The sequence below is a fragment of the Pleurodeles waltl genome, chromosome 2_2 (assembly GCF_031143425.1).
Source record: "Pleurodeles waltl isolate 20211129_DDA chromosome 2_2, aPleWal1.hap1.20221129, whole genome shotgun sequence".
NCBI lineage: Eukaryota > Metazoa > Chordata > Amphibia > Caudata > Salamandridae > Pleurodeles > Pleurodeles waltl.
The window spans coordinates 469,191,074-469,212,751 of NC_090439.1; the positions used below are offsets into that span (position 1 = coordinate 469,191,074).

Genomic DNA, 21,678 nt, shown 5'->3' on the forward strand with positions numbered 1-21,678 from the left:
ATGGCTGCCCAAAGGTTGGACCAGAATACTTCTAGCCCCGCATCGGTTATGTGCACCCCATCCTGCATAAAAATATTCGGTTGGCTCAAGTTGATTAAGCCATGCCTAATGGTCCCCCATCCATTTGCCCTGCAGAATTTCGCCACTGCCACATTGAGCTTCTTTCTGGACCTCTCCAGGGCACTGGTGGACCTGACCCCTCTCCACGTTTGCCTAGGAACAATTTCTAACCACAGGAGGCTTACGCTGCCCACCAGCCTGGCAGCCTGAACAAGGCCTCCCCTGCCATCTCCAGCAGCTCTCTCCTCCCTAGCCTCGCCAGCTCGTTTCCCCAAAGGTAAATTATCAACAAGTAGCTCCCCTGGGTGCTGCTGACACAGGTTTTTCAAACTGGCTTGCAGATGCTCCCTACTTATACCTGGTTGAGCTGCCCATCTCATGATGCTGCTGGATGACCTGGGCTTTAGTGCACCTCCCACTTTGTTCCACCAGAATTCTGTTCCCCCTATAAATGAGTGGCCCACCATCCACACGGTTCTCCTTTGTCCGCCTGTCAAAACAAACAGTGAGAGGTTGGGGTGATATGGGCCCTCTATAGCCTTTTTTTGTGAGTGGGGGGATGATTGTGGTGGGGGGGCAGAGACCCGGCTCTAAGCTTTAAGCTTCACCCCCAGCAATATCCGTACGTAATGCTTGTAGGCCGTCGTGCCCCAACTCCCGGTTCCTTTGATGCTCACTATTGAGAGACCCCAATTAGCTGCTGTGGTAGCTGCCCCAATGTGGAAAAAATGGGTGCCAAACTCATTTGCTGGCAGCCCACCTTTGCCAGTGGCATTTTCAACGCTGCCTTGAATTGAAACTTGCTAAGGCAGGCCCTGTCCTTGTGCTTGCACAGCGCCCCCCCCCACGGTGGCCAGATTGCCCAGTATTCCTCCATCCAGCATACTGGGCACACGTCACTCCTTGATAACCTCGCCAGCTTTACCACTGTACCTTTGCCTTGCTGATCTGTCTTGGACTTCCTGGGGATGACCTCGAGGACCCCTGCCATGAGTCGCACACCCTGCCCTTGCAGGCACGACCGCCCGGTCCTCGTCCATGATGGGGCCACCAGCTTACTAACTCTGAAAGCCCCAAAGAATGCCAGCGCGAAAGCAGCCTTGAACAAGGTGACCTCTGAGGTGTCCCTACATATCGCCGGTAATGCCTCCACTAGGCGAGCAAGCATGTCACATTCAATGGGCCTTCTCTTACCACTCTGGCCCCCTCTAGGCGCTTCCAGCATTTCATCGCTGTCTTCAGGTAGTGGGATGCGGTCGGCTCTACCCCTGAGTTTAACTTTGCGCAGTGTGCTACCGCCGCCAGGTGTGGCAGTGCCCAAGATCTGGTTTTGTTACCCCTGAATGCCCACTTGATGAAGAGCTCCACCGCCTGCTCTGTGGTTTGTCTGTCGTCGAATGAATGCAGCCCGAACTCTGCTCTGAATGTCTTGTGGCAGGCTGCATATCTTTTTGCTGTTTTTGGTGCCAATGCATGTTGCATGAGTTGCGTCATGTTCTTCTCTGCTGATGGGTCCAGCTCCCTGATCTTCTCCATCTGGAAACGAGACATAGCATCCGCCTGAGCATTGTTGTTCCCCTGCACATGTCTTGCCCTCAACTCTAGGTTGTTCCTCAGCTGTAGAAGCACCAGTCTCCTCAACAGCCTGAGCACCTTAGGGCTCCTTGCTGCCCCTGTGTTCATGGCATGCACCACCACCTGGTTTTCTGACCAAATTGTTAGTTTTAAATCGCCTAATTTCGTGCTCCAGATGCTTAGCGCCACCATAATGGGGAAAAGCTCCAGGAAGGCTACATTCCTGGTCACCCCAGCTTCTACTCACTCCGGGGGACATAACTTTTCACACCAATGATCCCCTAGGATCGTCCCAAAACCCAGGCTGCCTGCCACATCTGTGTGCAAAGCTAGCTCCTCACTGGTGACCCAACCTTTCCTCCATATCAAGACCCTATTGAAGTCTGTCAAGAAAGTTAGCCAAGTGTTAAGGTCTTGCTTTGCCCCAGAGCTGAGTTTCACATGCTGGTGCTTTCTCTTCAGACCTCTGGTCAACTGGGTTAGCCTCCTTGCGAAGACCCGTCCCACTGGGATGACTCTTGTGGCAAAATTCAGTTTGCCGATCAGTACCTGTAACTCGCCCAAGGTGGCCTTCTCGTTCTTGGACAACAGGCTGGTTCTCTGCTTTATGTCTTGCACTTTGTCCTCTGGGATCTGCAACGTGCCAGCCACTCAGTCTAATTCAATCCACAAGAACACTATTCTGGTGAAAGGGCCCACCATCTTGTCTGCCACTAGCGGCACCCCCAGCTTCACGGCCAGTGCCTGGAATGCCCGCAGCAGATTCCCACACTCATCGCTGCTCTTCTTACCCATGAACAGGAAGTCATCCAGATAATGCAGTTTACCCCTCCTGGGGTGGTGCTTGTGGAGGGACCATTCCAACATGCATACAAACTTCTCAAAGAATGCACAAGATATAGAGCAGCCCATGGGGGCAGGGCCTTGTCAAAGTAAGTCTGCCCTTCAAATTAAAATCCCTGGAAGTAGTAGCTGTCAGGGTGAACAGGTAGCAGCAGGAAGGCAGATTCAATGTCTGCTTTTGTCATTAGCGCCCCGGGACCTGTGGACCGCACTAGGTCCACAGCGTCATCCACTGATGAGTAGCTGACTGCGCACTCCTCGATGTTGATGGCATCATTGGCTGACTCCCTCTCTGGGAATGACAAGTGGTGAATTAAACGGTACTGGCCCTTTTCATTTTTGGGTACCAACCCTAGTGGGGATACCACTAGCCCCTGAGGAATCCCTCCCAACAGGGGACCTTCTATCCTTCCCAGTTCCATCTCCTTGGTGATTTTCTTGCGCACAATGTCTGTCTGTGCCTCAGATGAGAGCAGGTTTGTGGATCCTTTGGGGGTGGACCTGTCTTCCCACCGGTATCCCAAAGCCATTCTCAAATCCCTCGCATAACAAGAGAGTGTCTGCCTTATTGTCATAGCCATTAGATAACCCTCTTAATGTGTGTATGTTAATGGGGGAGCGGGCTAGCACAAAACCCCCCCAACCAGGCCTCAGTCGTCGCTTTGCTGGGCTATTTCTTCTTTGTTTTATCTTTTCTGTACCTGTCGCCCCGGCTTCTTTTGCATTTGACTGCGGGGTGCCCTCCCCCACAGGTGGAGCATATGTGTCTGAATTTGCATGCTGGGCCCCAGGTGCACTCGTCCTTGTCATACTTGTAGCACACTGATGTGGAGACCTTCCCCGATTACCCCCCCTCCAGCCTTGAAATTGCTTCTGCTTAAGGAAGGATCTCTGCTTGTCCTGATGCCCTCTGAACTGACTTTTTTGAGAGGGGTGGTCATGCTTCCCCATCCCGGGTCTTGCCTCCCTGGCCACCATCATTTTATGCATGTTGCTGGACACGTCCTCTTCATCCACTCCATGTCAGGGTGTGCCTGCATTTTTACTCTGAAGCTTTTATCATAATCTAACCATGCGTCACCTGCAAACTGCCTGTATGCTTTCTGAATCTTAGACTCATACAACCATAGATCTTTCGCACAGTGTGGGAATTTTGCAGAGAAGTGTGGCACAATGGTTGGAGCAGCAGACCGTGATGCAGAGACCTGGCCCGGGACCAGAGTTCAATTCCTGCCTCGGTGGGTCTTGGGCTCAATTCCCTTGGACCAGATAATTCTCGCCTCAGTGCCTAATCTAATTAATGTGTCCCACTCTGTAACTCTGGGCAATAGCTTGCTTAATCTCCACAACGGCCCGACAGCGTTTGGATGCCTGTGGGTGCCTCACAGGGAAAAGCCAGTAGGGGTTCCACAGCGGTATGCGTACAGCGCCTTGAGACCCTAACGGGTGAGTAGTGTGCTCTATATTTACAATCACACAGGCCATTATTCTAAACTCATCCAGCCAGTTGTCAAAATTCCTTTCTCTCCTCACTCGATACATCTCTCTCTTCTCCTCATCCTTCCTGTAGGAAGTTGGCTCTGTATGTACTATTTCAAAGTAAGGAATAGTATGCACAGAGTCCAAGGGTTCCCCTTAGAGGTAAGATAGTGGCAAAAAGAGATAATTCTAATGCTCTATTTTGTGGTATTGTGGTCGAGCAGTAGGCTTATCAGAGGGTAATGTTAAGCATTTGTTGTACACACACAGGCAATAAATGAGGAACACACACTCAGAGACAATTCCAGGCCAATAGGTTTTTGTATAGAAAAATATATTTTCTTAGTTTATTTTAAGAACCACAGGTTCAAGATTTACAAGTAATACTTCAAATGAAAGGTATTTCAGGTAGGTACTTTAGGAACTTTGAATTAGCAAAATAGCATATACAGTTTTCACATAAATGACATATAGCTATTTTAAAACTAGTGCAATTTTCAACAGTTCCTGGGGGAGGTAAGTGTTTGTTAGTTTTTGCAGGTAAGTAAACCACCTACGGGGTTCAAGTTTGGGTCCAAGGTAGCCCACTGGTGGGGGTTCAGAGCAACCCCAAAGTTACCACACCAGCAGCTCAGGGCCGGTCAGGTGCAGAGGTCAAAGTGGTGCCCAAAACACATAGGGGGTCATTCTGACCCTGGCGGTCCATGACGGCGGATGCACCGCCAACAGGCTGGCGGTGCATCCAGGCCTATTCTGACCGCGGCGGTAAAGCCGCGGTCAGAAAAGGGAAACCGGCGGTTTCCCGCCGGTTTTCCCCTGGCCTGAGGAATCCTCCATGGCGGCGCTGCAGGCAGCGCCGCCATGGGGATTCCGACCCCCTTACCGCCAGCCTGGTTCTGGCGGTTCTGACCGGCAGAACCTGGTTGGCGGTAACGGGTGTCGTGGGGCCCCTGGGGGCCCCTGCAGTGCCCATGCCAATACCAAGATTTTCAGTGTCTGCATAGCAGACACTGAAAATCGCGACGGGTGCAACTGCACCCGTCGCACCCTTTCCACTCCGCCAGCTCCATTCGGAGCCGGCATCCTCGTGGAAGGGGGTTTCCAGCTGGGCTGGCGGGCGGCCTTCTGGCGGTCGCCCGCCAGCCCAGCAGGAAACTCAGAATTACCGCGGCGGTCATTTGACCGCGCAGCCGTATTCTGACGCCGGTGCTTTGGCGGGCGGCCTCCGCCGCCCGCCTAGGTCAGAATGAGGCCCATAGGCTTCAATGGAGAAGGGGGTGCCCGGGTTCCAGTCTGCCAGCAGGTAAGTACCCGCGTCTTCGGAGGGCAGACCAGGGGGGTTTTGTAGGGCACCGGGGGGGACACAATTCCACACAGAAAGTACACCCTCAGCGGCACGGGGGCGGCCGGGTGCAGTGTGCAAACAAGCGTCGGGTTTCAATAGAAAGAAATAGGAGACCAAGGGGTCTCTTCAGCGATGCAGGCAGGCAAGGGGGGGGCTCCTCGGGGTAGCCACCACCTGGGCAAGGGAGAGGGCCACCTGGGGGTCGCTCCTGCACTGGAGGTCAGATCCTTTAGGTCCTGGGGGCTGCGGGTGCAGAGTCTTTACCAGGCGTCGGGTCTTTGAAGCAGGCAGTCGCAGTCAGGGGGAGCCTCGGGATTCCCTCTGCAGGCGTCGCTGTGGAGGTTCAGGGGGGTCAACTCTGGCTACTCACGGTCTCGTAGTCGCCAGGGAGTCCTCCCTGTGGTGTTGGTTCTCCACAAGTCGAGCCGGGGGCGTCGGGTGCAGAGTGCCAAGTCTCACGCTTCCGGCGGGAAACGCGTGTTGTTTCAAAGTTGCTTCTTTGTTGCAAATTTGCAGTCTTTGGTGAACAGAGCCGCTGTCCTCGGGAGTTCTTGGTCCTTCTAGATGCAGGGCAGTCCTCTGAGGCTTCAGAGGTCGCTGGTCCCTGGGGAAAGCGTCGCTGGAGCAGTGTCTTTAGAAGTGGGGAGACAGGCCGGTAGAGCTGGGGCCATAGCAGTTGGTGTCTCCGTCTTCTCTGCAGGGTTTTTCAGCTTAGCAGTCCTCTTCTTCTTAGGTTGCAGGAATCTATCTTGCTGTGTTCTGGGAGCCCCTAAATACTTGATTTAGGGGTGTGTTTAGGTCTGGAAGGGCAGTAGCCAATGGCTACTGTCCTTGAGGGTGGCTACACCCTCTTTGTGCCTCCTCCCTGAGGGGAGGGGTACACATCCCTATTCCTATTGGGGGAATCCTCCATCTGCAAGATGGAGGATTTCTAAAAGTCCGAGTCACCTCAGCTCAGGACACCTTAGGGGCTGTCCTGACTGGCCAGTAACTCCTCCTTGTTTTTCTCATTATCTCCTCCGGACTTGCCGCCAAAAGTGGGGGCTGTGTCCAGGGGGCGGGCATCTCCACTAGCTGGAGTGCCCTGGGGCACTGTAACACGAAGCCTGTGCCTTTGAGGCTCACTGCTAGGTGTTACAGTTCCTGCAGGGGGGAGGTGTGAAGCACCTCCACCCAGAGCAGGCTTTTGTTTCTGTCCTCAGAGAGCACAAAGGACCTCACCACATGGGGTCAGAAACTCGTCTCTCAGCAGCAGGCTGGCACAGACCAGTCAGTCCTGCACTGAACAATTGGGTAAAATACAGGGGGCATCTCTAAGATGCCCTCTGTGTGCATTTTTTAATAAATCCAACACTGGCATCAGTGTGGGTTTATTATTCTGAGAAGTTTGATACCAAACTTCCCAGTATTCAGTGTAGCCATCATGGAGCTGTGGAGTTCGTTTTTGACAGACTCCCAGACCATATACTCTTATGGCTACCCTGCACTTACAATGGCTAAGGTTTTGCTTACACTGTAGGGGCATAGTGCTCATGCACATATGCCCTCATCTGTGGTATAGTGCACCCTGCCATAGGGCTGTAAGGCCTGCTAGAGGGGTGACTTACCTATGCCATAGGCAGTGTGAGGTTGGCATGGCACCCTGAGGGGAGTGCCATGTCGACTTAGTCATTTTCTCCCCACCAGCACACACAAGCTGGCAAGCAGTGTGTCTGTGCTGAGTGAGGGGTCCCTAGGGTGGCATACGACATGCTGCAGCCCTTAGAGACCTTACCTGGCATCAGGGCCCTTGGTACCAGGGGTACCAGTCACAAGGGACTTACCTGGGTGCTAGGGTTGTGCCAATTGTGGAGACAATGGTACATTTTAGGTGAAAGAACACTGGTGCTGGGGCCTGGTTAGCAGGGTCCCAGCAAACTTCTCAGTCAAGTCAGCATCAGTATCAGGCAAAAAGTGGGGGGTAACTGCAACAGGGAGCCATTTCTTTACACTTCCTATCACATGTGGCGAGGTCCAGCCCCTCCATCTGAATCTTCAATAGAGAGAAAACGTCTATGAACTCCTTACGCCAAAGGTGCTCTTTCTCTACCAATGGTATTGAACGAGCTAACCCTGTGGCCCTTGTCACCATGGATGGGTGGCCCAGCGTGCCCCTCTTGTAGGCCTCAGGAACCAGGCTCTCCCTGTTAGTAGCTTGGACACTGGACCCTGGTTTGTTACTCCATGCCTCAGTGGGAACTGTCTGTGTAGCACCCCCCGGGTGAGTACCAAGCCTGTGGTCCCTGCCTGCGCTCCTGTGCCTGCACTGCTTGGCTCTGCTACGCTATCCCCTACGGTCTCTGCCCCCCCCAACTTTGGTAAACAGCAGCGGCGCAAATGATTTCAAACAGGCTTGCACAATTGAACTTATATGCTCACCCTCCGTTGGTCTTGACTTCTTGCTGGTGCTGGACGCTGCCTTATGGTTTGCCTTTGGTGCAACCCCATCAGCTTTCTTTTTTATTGCCTTCTTATTGTCTCTGCTGGCGATTCGCTGCCGCTTCTTGGGGCCCTCCTGCTCCTTGCTTCCTTCTGCTTGACCCCGCTGAGTTCCACGCTATCACCGCTGTCACTAGGGACCTCCAAATTGCATTGCCTACTCTGGACGTACCGCAGCTGGATCAGCATCCAGTCCTTGTTGTGCGTGGTGGCTGCCTCCCTTTATTACTTTTTCGGTATCTTCAGATTGAAGCATGCTTGCTGGTTCCGCCATGTTGTAGGCTATTCCAGGCACCGCCTGTTTCTGCTGTTATGCTATGTGGCTTGCCTTTGCATGGTTTGGGTCACGTCGCCCTTAGTGGGCTGTCCCCAATCACTAGTCCGCCTTTTGGTTCCTTGGCTTGGGTCACGTGGCCCACTAATGGGGCTGTCCCGAGCTAATCTTGAACAACCTGCTGCGGTCTGGGTCGTGTCGCCCCACCTGGGCTGTCCCCAGCCACTCCTGCCGCTCTTGTTGTCGGCTGGCCTCTGTTTGATTTGACCTGGCTTTCCTGCCGCTTTCCCAGGGGCTGCCTCCCTGTTTGTGGCGTGTTGGTGACTGTCTGCAGCTTTTGCTCCTTCCACTGCTCGGTATGCCGGGGCCTCATTGCCCAAGAGCCACTTCCCCTCTACAGCACCATTTGTTCCTCGCGCTCCCCCCGGGTGCTTAGTTCTTGTCGTGTGGAGCCGAATTGCGACCTTTCAGCTCAACCGTTCCTCTGGGGGGGGTGCTACACTTGTGCTTAGCTCCTTGTTAGAGGGGAGTGAGGGCCTGGATGGGGAGAGAGTCTTACCCGCCTTGCCCTTCAACACTGTCCTGCCTTTAAGGCCTTACGAGGGAATCCCTTGGTGGAAGGGGCTCTTCCTGTTCTGAGCCGAAATGCCGCAGCTCCCTGCCTACGCTCTACGCCTGAAAGACGCGCTAGACCCGCCGAGCCTCTGGATTACAGCCACCTCTCTGGCTCTGCTACCGGGACGAAGAATGCCTCGGGCTCCTCTCCGCTACCAAAGGCCTCTTCTTCCTCCGCAGTGGTGCCCTCCCAGCAGAGTCACGTCACCCACGTGGCTGTCCTCTGGGTGGTCCAGTTCGACTGATTGTTGAGGCACTGCCGCCTCCCTGTTGGCAATTCGTGTTCGTCCCACAGAGTTGCATCGCTGAAGCCGTGGAGTTCCTTTGCAGGCTATTCAGGAGTCCCAGGCGGAGAGATGGCGGCTTCTACAGTATGTTGTCTACTTCTTCTTCTTCTTTCGGCATCTTCCTGTTTCCGGCGCAGCTGGTCCCAAGAGTGCCCTAACCTTGCAAGCCCCTGCCACTTATAGGGCATAATCACCCTGCAAGATTCACAAATTGTGCGGCCCCCCCATTGGCCGGCTCTTCATGTCACTTGCGCCCACCTTGGCGCCTTGCTTCGTGCCACACCTCCATTTCCTGTCCAGCCTGGGAGTTTGGGGGCTGCTGCTTCACGCCCCCGCCATTTTGTCCTCGTGTCCTCGGGCCGCCATTGCCGGGCATTGGCCCCGTTTACTGCGCCGACTTCCTTAGCCCCCTCTGGGTGCGGGCCTCTGCCATTCTCTGCCGTCCCTGAACACCGAAGGAGCCGCCTTCCTTTGAGTCCTTTCTACTGCTTGAGGGTGAGAAGAAGGTTACAATTACTAAGGATACGAAAGTACCAAATGCCTGTTTATTTACTCTAAACAAGGAAGAACATAGGCTTTTGAACATTATCAGGTCTCAGCTTTTCAAAGACCCCCAAGTGGTGTTTGCAGGATACAAGGTTCCACATTCTTTAGAAGTCATAATTCGAGTTCAGACCGCTCCTGGCTACGGTCCGCAGGGAGCATTCGCCAAAGTCATCCCTGATCTCATCAGCGAGCTTTCCTTGCTAGAGGAAATGTTCAGGGTTTCGATTAAAGACAAAAAAAAGGAAATTGAACAGCCGCAGTTTTGTTGAGAAAGAACACCGCATTCTGAAGTTAACATTGAATTGGATAAATTCTGAAGGTTTCTCAGGCTTGACCTGTAATTGATGCACGAAGGCCTAAACTATGGACACCTTCTCTTGTTTTTAAAGTGGTCTCACCTCTGGTTTACACCCTCCCCTTTTTTGGCTGTTACTATGGAAATAATCGAAAAAGTTTAACTTTTTTTGTTGTTGTTTTTTTTAGCTTTGAATGTGTTTTTACAAAGTATACCAAATTATGCTTGTGTTACAGTTTAGACGAAAACATTGCACAATAAATGCATATTTTAGTACATAAGTGAAAGTCAGTTGCGGCTCGCGGGTGTTAAAGAGGGCGGAGCGGCATGTGGGGGGAGGGTGGCGGGGATGAACATATTGATAAAATGTTTTTAAAAAAATACACTTACCTGAACGCCGCTCTGCGCCACGCCCCGCTCCTCTGTTGGCTCCAGGCAGGCACAGGCTCAGAGCAGTGTCAGGATTGGCTGGGAGCCCAGCCAGGGCGCTCCCAGGCAGACTGGGAGCCTGTGCAGGCTCTCTGAAGCCCAGCAACTCTGTTGCTGGGCTGGAGAGAGTTCTGTGTGCATGTGTGTTTGGCCGGCCCGACACAGCCGGCCAAACACACATGTGCTCTGAGGGGGAGTGCTGAGCACTCCCCCTCACTCTAGTCACCCCGTTTGCCCACCCCTTTCAAAGAAAAGGATAATAAACCTAGTTTATTATCCTTTTCTTTGAAAGGTTCTGGCGGGGGGGTGACGCTCCTCCACCCACATGGAGGAGCCGCCCCTGGTGAAAGTTGAGATTTGCACATGAATGCCAGGAGATGTTGGATGGTTTGCCTGGAACTATCAATGTCAGCAACGACATTCTTGTACATGCTCCTACCATTGAGGAGCATCACACCATGTTACAGAAGGTACTCCAGCGAATTCAAGATTCTGGACTGACCCTGCACCGTCAAAAGTGTGAGTTTCTAAAGGACAGAATACAATTTTTCGGATATATTTTTTCTGCCAGTGGGGTAACCCCTGATCCAGCCAAGGTGGATGACATCAAGAAGGCACTTCCTCCTACAAACATCACCGAAGTAAGGAGCTTCCTAGGGATGGTGAACTACTGTGGCAGATTTAGGAAAGATTTGTCTAACCTTACGCAGCCTCTAAGAACTCTCACCAAAGGGTCTGAGTCATGGAGATGGGGTTCTACTGAGCAGATTGCCTTTGACAATATCAAGGATGCCTTGTCCAGCTAAACTGTCCTAAGGTATTTTGATCCTAAGAAGAGTACCAAACTTGCCGTTGACGCTGGGCCAAAGGGCCTTGGTGCAGTGTTATTGCAGGATCAAGGAGAAGGAAATTGGTCCCCCGTTGCGTATGCCAGCCGGTCACTCACTGACACGGAACAGCGATATTCACAAATCGAAAAAGAAGCAATCGCTGTGCACTGGGGTTGTAAGCATTTTCACATCTATGTGTATGGTCGCCCGTTTGTGGTAACTACTGACCATAAACCGTTGCTTCCTCTCTTTAATGGGACTGCTTCCAAACCACCTCTGCAAATTTAGAAATGGATGTTGCAGTTACAGGACTATCGGTGCACTTTAGAGTATCGCCCCGGATCTGAAAATCCAGCAGACTATTTGTCGAGGCATCCCAGAGCTGCATCTGCCACAGAGGTTGAGGAAGCTAAGGAAACTGAGGAATATGTCAGATATGTCACTGATCGGTCCCTGCCTCTGCCAATGACCATGGATGAAGTTGTACAAGCGACAACAAGTGATGAATGCTTGCAGAAGGTTTTATTGGCCATGCAGAATAATCAATGGCATAGTCTCAAGGTACAATTACCGTTGCTGAATGCTGAGTCTCAACGGATCATTGGGAGTCTGTACCGTGTTAAGGATGAACTCACGACTGATGCTACAGGGTGTCTCCTAAGGGGAAGTCGGTTGGTGATTCCTTCATCCCTCACCTCTAAGGTTGTCGAGTTAGCCCATAATGGCCACCAAGGGATGGTCAAGACCAAGAGCCGTCTCCGATCAAAGGTGTGGTTTCCTCTTATGGATGAGTAAGTTGAGAGCCTGGTGAGATCTTGCAGGTGGTGTCAGGCTACTGGTGAACCCAGTAGGCCTGTTCCCATTGAAACTGAACCTTCACCGACTGGTCCGTGGGTCTCAGCGAGTTTGGACTTTGGCAGTTTGCCTGATGGACGACACACAATGGTCATCATTGATGATTTCTCGAAGAATCCAGAAGTAGAGATCATCCCGGCCCTCACTGCTGAAGTGGTGATTTCCGTTATCGAGAAAACCATGGCCACTCATGGTCTTATAGCTGAGATAAAAACAGACAATGGACCACCTTTTCAAAGTAATGAGCTAGCTGGCTATCTGAAGAGTACTGGGACCCGTCATCGCAGAATCACCCCTTGTTGGCCCCAAGCTAATGGTGAGGTAGAAAGATTTATGCGGACTTTAAACAAGGTAATCAGAATTGCACTAGCTGGAGGTCAGGCTGTGGAATATGCCATTTTCTCATTTCTTCGGAACTATAGGCAAACTTCCCATTCCACCACGAATCGAGCACCTAGTCATCTGGCATTTGGGAGAGCGTCTGTCGATGCTATTCCTCATCATCCTTCGTGGAGTCCTCCTCCCCTGACTCCAGATTTTGTTCAGGAGAAGAGACGGATATCTAATCAGCGAGCGAGCCGGACTCGGCGAGCGGTTTTATCCGATCTCAAAGTAGGTGACCAGGTATTGCTTAAGCGGTCTATGCCTGGTAGTAAATTTCGTATGCCCTTTGACTCTGTCCCGTGGAAGATTGTTCAAAGAAGTGGGTCTGCTGTTATTGCCCAGCGGGGATCAGAAATAGTGAAGCGTAATATATCTTTCTTTAAGAAGTTTCACTCGTCAGGAATGAATGGTGATGAAATGGGAGGGGACAGTGACGATGTTGGGCCGGTGTCTCCGGGCCCTGCTGTGGAGAGTTCATCGTGTGATTCTGGAGATGTCCGAAGTGATCTTCCAGCTGTGGTCCCTGTGGGTCAGCCGATGGATGGGCCTGCCCCAGAGTCATTGTCCCACCGTTCTGGGTCTACTCGATATGGTCTGCGTAGCAATCCGTGTCCCTCCATCAGGCTACGTGATCACCTGTGTGACTAAATACCAAATGTGTTGTAACTCATTTTTCTTTTTGTGTTTTTGGAGGAATGTAGTGTTGCTGGCCTGTGACGCAACAGGCCAGCCTATGCAAGTTTAGTGATGGGGGTGTTTGGAGTGGTGCCAGCTGGTATTTGTGGAATCCCCAGATGTTCCGAGGGATTCCACCTCATTATGTATTGTATTGTGGTTTGCTCCGTGGCCTCCAGCCCGGAGCTATAAAAATAAACAGAGGCGTGGCCAAATAGGGAGTTGCCGCGCGGTGATCACAGAGGCTCCGTGTGATCAGCAGAGTCCCGCACGGAAGGCCTTATTTGACCACGCCGGTCTCGTTTCACCAAAATCAAGGACTCGTGTGAGTTATTTACAAGTACCATAACGCGCCTCCCGCTAATGCGTGTTGTAGCTCTTATAAGAGCTACAACACCACACATAGTAGTGACATACAAAGTGTTATGTTGAAGGAAACAGCTTTTTGTATTAGACTCTGACTAACCCAAATGTGTTTGAAGTAGAGGCCGTAAAATGAAAGCAAGGCGCTCCTTAACGCTTATTTAGTATCCCCCCTCCCTTTTTATTGTAAAAGGAAATTATTGGTTTCCTGTCTTCAGAGCCTATGCATCTAGCACCATGGATTTTAATGGAAACTTTGATGTGTGTATATATGTAAGGGGGCGGAGACAGTGCTTAATTTGAAAATAAAAACGTGCCGGTGCTCAAAGTCCTCCTCTTAAACAAGTGGCTGCTGCAATTAAATCTTCGAACACGGAATACTGAGGCAGAGTAATCCTGAAGCCATCTCGGGCCTCTTCAATCCATTTACACTCACTCCCTGCGCCTCCAGCTCACTCCTGCAGCTGTCTTCTTTCTCCCATTGTGACGCTTTTTAGTTTTTCTCCTCTTCCGTCTTTCCCATATGTGCTTTTTGCTTTCAGCAAGTGCTGAGCACAGAAGAATAAGCGCCGGCCCTCAAAAACAAGTGCTGGTGCTCACCACCGGAAACATCAAGCACAAATTAAGCACTGGGCGGAGACTTCCACAAACAGCAGATGCACGTTCCAGTAATTTTTATTTATACACGTTGTGTGGAAACAGGCAGACTTAAGTCATACATTCATGCACCTTTCTGGAAAGCCCCAAAAAACTATTTTCCTACCCGCCTCAGAAGTGATGTTCAATATGTTTCTTTTGTGTGTGTTTTGTCATGCAGTGATGTTAGCGTATGGTTCTCTGCAGGCACAATTTTTTATTCCTGCACGTTCTGGCTTTTAATATTCCTCTTGTTTCGCTGTTGTACAAGTTTGTGTAACAACATTTTCTCTGCCTGTATTTGGGATTAAGGGCCATATCTATGGCCTGGTATGCGTCGCTCTTGCACCAAGCAGCATGGTGGAAGAGCGTTGTAAACCTTAGGTGAGAATTATAAAGCCACGCAAGGTCACCTTGCTTGGCCCTGCGTGGCTTCATAAATGTCAAGTAATGTAACCGCGAAAATCGCTGCGTTCCATCACTCTGCGCCAGGGAGACATTTCCATGGGTGTTAAATGGCTGTTCCCATGCAACATCCATGGATTTTGACATATTCCTAGATTTACAAGTGCTTGTAAATTTGGTGATGCTCCAAAAAGATACACCTCCCCAGGAGAGGCATAACGAGGAGAAATATCTTTATTTCTCCCCATTTTTACGCCTATGTGTGCTGCACTCTGCAGCACACATAGAAAGAGTTAAAAACCTCTCAGGAATGTTTTTGTGCAAGAAGATGTCCCTTCCTGCACAAAAATAATCCCTCATGCAACATAGGCACCCTTGCACCAAGGTGCAAGGGTGCTTGTGTGGGTGCTAGGCTGCCTAAAGGGCAATAATAGGAATGTGCCGTATTGGAGAAATACTTGACTCATTTCCAGGAATTTTCATCTGAATGGGCCAAGGGTACATTAAGGTGGGCAACACAGCCCCAATGTTTGTCACTTCTGGAGGTAGCCTTCAAGCTCCAGATTTACATCATATCTTCTTCCAAATAGGCATACAGTGCATGTAGAAAGTTATTTGACAGTAAGAGCTGATGTCTGTACTCATCAGCCCCAACCTTTATATTTTCCATCAGGCCAGGCTTCAACACAAGTAGCTGGATTTCAAGCAGATTGTACTAGGTCCCTGTTACCTGAGACCTAATACACACAGATGCTTGGGCAGCCTCCCCTGTAATAATGATAGCGCTGGTGCACATGTATAGCCAGCGCTATATGCAGAGTTCATTCCCTCATTTGCATGGGACATTACCCCCACACAAATGAGAGGATCACTCTGACTCTTAGCTTGCCCCATATTATTGATGCCGGTGCCAAAGAAAAAAGTCACACGACTTTGGAAACAAAAGCAGTCATCCAGACTAACAGAATACTCCAGCCATGGTTGGGTTTTGTACCAATCTAAATTGAAGTGTATTTGCTTCTCCCAGGTCATGTCATGTCATGTTATGATGATGTGTAAATCTCATTCTCACCCAGGAGGGTATCCTGGCACTAAGCAAGTGTAAGGTAAGTCAAGTATAAGGCCAAATGTGGTAACTTGAAAAGCCAGGTCTTCAGCTTCTTGTGGAATTCAAGAAGTGAGGAGATGGCTAGAATGTGTAACATAATTTCACGCTTTAGGTGGAAGGTAGGAGATGGCTTTACATAAAAGATCTTGCTATCCATATGCATAGGATGTGTGCAATTAGGATTCCTGCCAAGCTGAGGTGTCTGGAAGTTTTGTGAAAGCAGATGGTATTGTTGAGGTATGTTGGGCCAGAGTGCATTGAATGTTTGGGTGAGGAGTTTGAAATGTGCTCATATGTGTATAGGTAGCCAATGTAGCTTCTTGAGGTGATGTGTGAGTGTCGTGGGAGATTCAGACTGACGAGTTCTTGATGTTCTGCTGCAGCCTGATGAGATGCTTGTTGATACCAACATAGAAGGTGTTCCTAAGATCTAGTTTGCTGATAGTATGAATGTGGGTGATGATTTTCCAGGTGTTGACTGAGAGCCATTTGAAAATCTCCCTCAGCATCTTCAGGCAATGATGGTGTTGACTTGGGCTGTGATGTCAGGTTTGCAGCCGGTGATGATCTGAAGGTTCTTGGTGTGGGTTATTTAGTAGTGCGCTCATTCTGGATACTAGATATTTAGCATTAAGGTCACCATTTGTATATCATGCCATATTGCATAACCTGTGGTAGCCCTTTATTGAACGGAATTATCATCAGTCCCATTGCAAGTGGATGTGGTTGGGCAAAGAGTATCACTAAATCCAAGACCACTGAATTCATGAGGTAGTGGAGGACCAAATTCTGTGACAGAGTTGACTAAATTATGCAGCAAGAAAAGGTAAATCATGTGGTGTAATGCTGCAACCAATGCTGCATTTTGTGATAGTATTACTTCATTATTGTGTCTTTTTTACACTTGCTAATACTGTCTGGGCCTAAGTTGTAGCTCATTAGCACAAGTTTAATTCACAAGTATAGCAATAAGCAAATTAAACGTGGCCAGTCAACGTTTGTAAAGGGTCTTCAACTGTGCAGGAACATGTGTCACAGCAATCTTTTAGTAATGTTTCAGCTAGAAACATTTTTTTTTAAGTACAGATTATGCAGCAGATAATAGGTTATGTGGCAAATACAGCAAACCCATAATTTTGTGGAAAACAACACAGCCATAATATTGCATAATTCCAGTGGCCCTGTCTATGACCTAGGAATATGCAACATACTGAAACAACATATCAGAATATGAAAAGTTTACAGTGGTGAGAATAAATTCAGCCCAACACAATATCTTACTTGAAATAACATGGTTATTTACTTAACCTCAACATCTGGCAGAAACATACAGGCATATTTAGTACCTGGTTCACAAAGGCAAACTTACACTTTTTTCTACATTTACCATTATTCTAGTATTGATAAAGTCCAAGTTTTATTTTATTAATGGAAAATTTACGACTGCAGAGACTCCACGCTTGTGGCAGCGATGCCCCACATAAAACGATAGAACTGTCCTATCTTTTCATGCATGGAGCTCTCCACCCTCCACCCCAACTGCAGCATCTCTGGAGTTGTAACATTACTGTCAGTAAAAATGAATAGTTTGTGACTACAAAACAAAAAGTAAATTTACACAAAAGTGTAAGTTTACCTTTGTGAATCAGGCCCTTACTCTATTAAGCATTGTAATTCCACATTAATTCTTAGGTAATGGGGGGACATTTAGGATTCCCTCGTGGATGCTCATCTAATGAGCATGCACTGAAACTATCTGGATAGTATCATGCATGCCCAATCCTAAATTATATTACTGTGTGCATCATACAAAGACTAAAAAACATAAACCCTTCTAAAACCCTCACAGAGACCGTAACTGAGGTGGAGAAGGCCTTTCAAAGGTCTGGGCTTTGGTGTCTCTGTACCTGCTGGACCATTGGCAGGTTAACCTCTGTCCCCATTCTCCCAACTAGAGATGGGAGACCCACTGAAAGTTCAAGCCAGGATTGAGCCTTAAACCTGGCTAAGCTCAAGGTCCTGTAGGAACTTCAAGCTCATAACAAGTCGAGCTTTAATGTACCTTCTGCCTGCCACCCTCGATCTACCCAGGACATGGCTGTACAGCCAGAGCTTCCAACTTTGGACCTGAAACAGCCAGGTTTGAGTCTCAGCATTGGCTCAACATCCTGTGATTCTGGACAATTCTTCAGTGCCTAAAATAAATGAATATGACCTTGTTTAAAGTAGCTAGTGCTCATGTAAAGCGCTCCACTATCTCCAGGTCGAGTTTGCACTATATAAAAACTGGACAACACTGTAAAAAAAGGTAAAAACAAAGCATTAACATAAAAAGGAGAGACTAATAGAAACCCATTTAGTGGCTGATTTGTTCTAAGTCAAACCATAAAAACCTGGATAAATTGCAGCTTCCCCTCTTGAATTGTGTGATGTAAGGAAAATATTTTCTTTCACCAAAACTGGTTAGTCTTCATATTTAAGCACAAAAGCATGTTTAAACATGTGAATCAGAAAATCAACTGTACACAAACCTATTGTGTTTTATGTAATGGACTAATGCTGCTCTGTTATAATCTGGACCGCTTACAGGGTCAACGTGACAACTGTCTTGCTTCTTAGTTCACTAATGGCACTGTCACCAGTGTGTGGACGGGGTTAGGAATTGACTTTAACTTCATGTTTAAAAACTCATTTTTAATAAGTACTTCTCAGTTCAGCATTATTATGTAACATATTAATATTAAAGCTTCCATGTGTTAAAGAAGTACACTTTTTTGAATTTTAAAGAGACTTTACCATACTTATGTGATGTTTGTTGCATGATTTAAATAGCAATATTTTCAGGCTCGGCTCGTGCATGGGCTCTAAGAGGTAAGCCAGACTCTTGTTCTAAGAACAGACCCTTAGTTTTGCTCTGTCTCGGCTCTCCCTGCTAATGTATTGTCAAACTCACCTCTACCCCCAACATAGACTGCCCAGTTGCACTTTGCTTCAGACACGAGCTAGGGCTTTATTTTTTACCAGCATGACTAGTATTTTAATGTCTCAGCCAGTACAAAAATAGGGAAAAATGAATAAAGCTAGTATTTTCTTCCCTTACCAGTACATAGTTACAATACAAATCATACAAACAATGCACTTTAAAATGTGTTCTACAGGTTCCTCAAGGACCCCGGAGTGATAATTAAAGTGAGGACAGTGTGAAAACATCACAACGTTCTGATGCTCACATGGAGAAAGCACTTAACAGGTGCTTTCTCCGTGGCCTCTTCTGCTGTGGCTGGGTAGGCCAAATATCATGATTGGGTGGGTCTGGCCCCCCTGCTAGAACCAGGCCTAATAAATACAGAGCATTCCTGCCCTTTCCCAGTGACTCAGGACAGCTCAGCAAGGTGACTTGCTGCGCTGCCCTGCCCCGCCCCACAAAGCCCATAGATATGGGCCTAAATTTGGGTGTATTCCTTGAGGAGTTGACATCTGCCTGACAGACCGGTGCCTGTGATGTCACATAATGTCCATCGAGCTTGGATGTGACTGAAAGTGTGAGTCGTAGAAACTGAGAACTCAGCAATGGGTGTAGGGTTCCTAAGCACAATCAGTGATTCGTTCGAGGGCAGAAAATGTCCCAGTATAGCATGTGCTGTGAGCCCCAACTGGGCACGTGTCTTACTACTCTGTGGGAAGAGGGCTCTCAATTTCATGGCTTCAAGTGGTCGATCCTGACCCATCCTTTAATGAGAAAGACTGGATGAGAGGTTACACTCATATTTTTTAATCTCAGAGGAAATTACAGGATACCCTGTGACACTGCATCAAAAATGATGGCACCCCAGTGATGATGATCAGACAGGTAGAGCTGCAAGAGTGTGCAGGGTGATGAGCAGTATGTGTGACCCCAGACAATTAGGCCCATATTTATACTTTTTTTTAGCACTGCATTTGCATAATTTTTGATGCAAGAGCGGCGCAAACTTGCAAAATACAATTGTATTTTGTAAGTTTGTGCCATTTTTGCAGCGCACTCTCTCTCTCTCTCTCTCTCTCTCTCTCTCTCTCCTCTCTCTCTCTCTCTCTCTCTCTCTCTCTCTCTCTCTCTCTCTCTCTCTCTCTCTCTCTCTCTCTCTCTCTCTCTCTCTCTCTCTCTCTCTCTCTCTCTCTCTCTCTCTCTCTCTCTCTCTCTCTCTCTCTCTCTCTCTCTCTCTCTCTCTCTCTCTCTCTCTCTCCCTCTCCCTCTCCCTCTCCCTCTCCCTCTCCCTCTCCCTCTCCCTCTCCCTCTCCCTTTTCAGTGCTCATTGCGGCTGCAGCAGTAGTACTGCCCTAGAGTCACCTCCGGTTTCATGTAATATTCTAGTCCTATGTCTATGCTTGTGGAATGTCCTGCTTTTTAGTTTTCAAGTGACTTGTTACTGTTGAATCCTCAGTGACAAAAGTGAAAGTACAACTGTCCTCTTAAACAACATGCAAATCAAAGGACACAAAGAGACTACTCAAATACCTGCATTTTGTTTATTGGAAAAGTTACGTGTATTTAAGTAGATCAGAAGCCATATCTATTGAAGGGTACATTTTATTTGAATAAACTAAGGGCAAGCCATATTGGCTAAAGGCCAGGATTTCTCCTATCTATACATATACAATTTGGGCACCCAAATCCTCTATATGTGGGCTTATTTATGTTTTGTTGTACATTTACAGAATATGAGGGCTAACTTTGCTTAATTTAAACTGGTGTTTGCTGTTGCTCGGCACCAGCACTTAACTCTCAACATCAGCACCTACGACAGTCCGCCTACAGGCAGACTGTTTATTTCTGAGGTGAGCACATCAACAGTGTCAAATAATTCAATTTCTAGTAGTGTGATGGTCAATAATTGTGTTGGTTCTGGCATTGGCAGCCCTCCAGGGGCAGTGGGTGGTGCAAGCTGCAGTGGCCTTCTGAGAAGGGCCCTGACACTTTTTAACAAATAAACCACTGCTTTACAACACACTCTGAGAGTCACATGACTTGTGGTATTCTGAATTTGATTCTCCTTTTAGATTTACTACAAAAAAGAAGCCAAGTAACTAATCTCCACTGAAGTGAGAGAGCTTGGCACCAGGTCATGCGTTTAGCACAAAGCTCTCGGACAAGTTGGCTAGTTCCCAAAAGCCAAAAGAAGATAGAACCCGGCTGCTACACGTGTGTAGCATTTTCCCCACAGGGGACTTTATTGTCAGCCTGCAACAAAGCCAGCCTTGAGTCAAAACGTTCTGACTTTAAATGGGATTGCTAGACAGTGTTAGGGGTGCCCTAAATTGAGGAATGATGCTCTCGGTCTTCACACATCCTCTGTGCCTCAAGTCATTCATGCAGTTCTGAGCAGAGTATTTTTTAACTGGTTTTGGTAAAGTGTGCCTCTGTTTTGGCCATCCTTCTATAGTGTAGTGTATGATGCCAAAAATGCAACTCCCTACATGCCATACTCACATCTTCCTTCTTACCTGCCGAGTCAATCAACAAGTTCCATCTTGTCTCCTTCCCTCCTTGGAGACAAGAACCATCCACAACCAGCTACAAGCAAGCCACTTTCTACTAACTGCAGGCTTTACACTGGTCCACAATGAAAGATCAATATAAATAACATATATATAAATGGCTGTATGTACACGTCAATCCTAATGATAATTGACCCAACAGTGTCAGCTTTCGTGTTGCTTATTGTAGGTTATTGTATTGTAAGGTAACTATAACTCGTGTCCTCGCCATGAACAGCTAATAATTGAGGGTGAAGAGCAGACGGGTGTCCAATAAGGATGAGAAAGTGAGGGGGTACCACTGCATACTGACCAAGTGAGAAAGAAATGGATAAAGAAGAGTACCATAAATCTAGATTTGCATTATAGAAATGGAAAGTAGTTTGTCTGAAACAGAATATGGTGACATCACCAGTTACCGTTGCCATACTTAAACAAGCATTGACTAAGCCAATAGGTATTGCTGATACAAGAGCTATTGGCTTTGCCAATGTGTTTTTGCCATGTTGTACACCAGTTTGACTGCTGTTCATCATGGCTAAAAGTTAGTTTGGTGGTGTGGCCTATAGTGGAGAGAGGGACTAGATTTGTTGGAGTAGAGTGTTGTGACGTGGAGTAGGGGGAGTGTTGTTAAATTGAGTATAGGGGAGTAGAGTTCAGTGGTTCAGTGGCAGAGTGTGTT

General features: G+C 48.4%; 1 protein-coding gene and 1 pseudogene across 11 annotated transcripts in view; both read left to right on the forward strand.

The window, feature by feature from the left end:
• DLGAP1 (DLG associated protein 1) overlaps positions 1-21,678 on the forward strand; it is a 2,415,981-nt gene that overhangs the window by 2,058,092 nt on the left and 336,211 nt on the right. The window lies entirely within an intron of this gene.
• Positions 9,026-9,771, forward strand: LOC138283080 (DNA-directed RNA polymerase II subunit RPB11-a pseudogene; annotated as a pseudogene).